The following is a 2,238-nucleotide window of genomic DNA, read 5'->3' as shown; positions in this document are numbered from 1 at the left end:
CTATATTTGTATGGAGGAGCTTGTCACTGCATAATTGTACCTAATCCTACGTCTTTGTGTCACTACTAAACGTCTGCACTTGTGTCTGAAAAAGCAACCATGATATATAAAAGTACGTACATATAGGTATTATCAGCAGACGAGCAATTTGAAGAGCGTTGTTATGGCATTCCTCTCTCCGAGCGTTTTTATTTTACTGTGTTGCAATGTTATTTAATATAAGTGTCATCGTTGTAACCTATTTTACAACTCTGCTAAGATTATAGTAAGCCTTCACCTACTGCGTTTGTATCTCTTGTTGAATCTTCGTTGCGAACGCACTTGCCTTGAGAGTTACATCAGTTGCGACCGAGCTCATTGCGACCGAGGTCACGAATTAAAAAAAATTGGGTGCAGACATATATTTAGAAGAGAGAAATATCAAATACACGTTAAAAATATCAAATACATATTAAAGAACGAAGACTTTTCATTGCCATTAATGTTGAGAAAAACAAAACGACTCTCGCCACAAATAACAAATTTAATGTGCGACTGAACAACTTAAACAAATTAACTGAAATTCGTCAGTTTAGCTACTTCCTCTAACCAAAGAAATTCAAATTGTCTTCACGGATCGGATAAATAAACGGAAAAAATTAATTATGATATCATAAGGTAATTCTGTCAATCGGAGAAATGGATTTCCGTTTGACTTCTTAAGAATTAAGATACCATTCCATTAAAATACATAGTATTTTATACCACAATATTGATTAGTTTTGCGGATATTGTGACAATGATAATCATTTATAAATTATTTCTACTTAGAACAAAATAATGTTGAGCAATTAATTTGATTGTTTTGGATGACAATGAACATAAACTTTAACATAAACATGGCCCGAAGAACATGGACATTATGCAATGTGCAGTGCGTAAAAATATATTCGGTTACAACTTAAACATAAAGTTTTGTTCGGAATCTTTTCATTAGTTGGCTCTCCAAGCAGATGTTTGACGGCTCCACGGGTCAATTAGCAGCGAAGTCCTTTCAGTTCATCAGCAACTGAAACAATTCAGACACAAATGAAATAAGTATTGAATTCAATTAAAGTAACATACTCTTGTATCTGTTTTTCTTTGTATCAAAACGTTTATCAATTCTAGGTTATTTTATGAGAGATATAAGACGATTGTACAGTTGAAAATGCTTATTTGTTATTGAAATTAAAAATCTGAATTTATTTCATCAACTTACAATTAAGAGGAAAATTGTTTAAATATTTAAAATTATTTCCTAGAAACTTACCTCATTATATTTCTAGAGCACGTATAATCTAGCCAAAGAGTTTCTTCCAGAATCTTTTCACTTCTCGGTACACTTTCTTTTGAGGCACTACAACAGCTTCTCTAATTACTTTCTTCAGGGCTTTCTCTACCTCTTTTATTATGGGCGGCGGTAGGGTAATTACTTCCTTGATGACGTCATTATCAGTTCCATTCAACGAATTTATGACGTCGTCTAGGTCAACTTCGTCTTCATTTTCGGTATCCGATTCCAAAGAGTTATCTGTTGAACCTTGTTGACTTATAATCGAACTTTCCTCCGTACCCGTGGGTACAAGTTCATCCAAATTCAGGGGATGCGCCAGAAGCGAATGGACGATCATCGCCACAACGAAGAAGATTGGGAAGTATTTTGCCATCTCAATGACGTTACTAGGAAGCAAAATTCGCAATCTTCTCAAAGGGACCGTGATGCCTGGAGTAGACCTGTGATGTCTCTTTGTGGTCCTGGCGATGCTGCGGCTTTTATAGCTCAAGAGACGGTGACAGCTCACTCATGTGTATGGCACGTTTGATCCTTTCCGAGAAGCGGTGCCATAAATGCAGTTAAAAAAATTAGGGTGCTTATACTTTTATCATCATAAACGCAACCATTAACATTATGTTGCTGGTCCTCTCATGGGAGAAATTTATTTACGCTTTATCGTATATAAATTTTAATTACAGGCGGACTAAAAATTGGACTACCTTAATAAGGACTGCCCTTATTCATTTACGGAACTGAATGTACTAGGTTAAAAAAAAAAAACTGACCAACCAGACCACGCTGGCTCTCAGACGGGACTAAACATGTATCGGTTAATACGGAATTTGCTATTTTATGCCGAAAGGAAAACACTAAACAATAATAGTTTCAGTTATTTGTTGTAACAATATTGAATGTTTCAGTATTTATGCATACAACCATAT

The 2,238-nt window shown here is 35.2% G+C and overlaps 1 long non-coding RNA gene across 1 annotated transcript; it reads right to left on the bottom strand.

The window, feature by feature from the left end:
- Window positions 1-386: 386 nt before the first annotated feature.
- On the bottom strand, window positions 387-1,763 carry LOC108669205. The gene is made up of 2 exons (XR_001930644.2): window positions 1,292-1,763; window positions 387-1,048 (listed from the first exon to the last, which is right to left on the bottom strand). It is a non-coding gene; the product is annotated as an uncharacterized LOC108669205 (long non-coding RNA).
- Between the last annotated feature and the right edge of the window lie 475 nt (window positions 1,764-2,238).

Source organism: Hyalella azteca, unplaced genomic scaffold, assembly GCF_000764305.2.
Source record: "Hyalella azteca isolate HAZT.00-mixed unplaced genomic scaffold, Hazt_2.0.2 contig7390, whole genome shotgun sequence".
Lineage (NCBI taxonomy): Eukaryota > Metazoa > Arthropoda > Malacostraca > Amphipoda > Hyalellidae > Hyalella > Hyalella azteca.
This window is presented reverse-complemented; position numbering and strand designations above follow the sequence as displayed.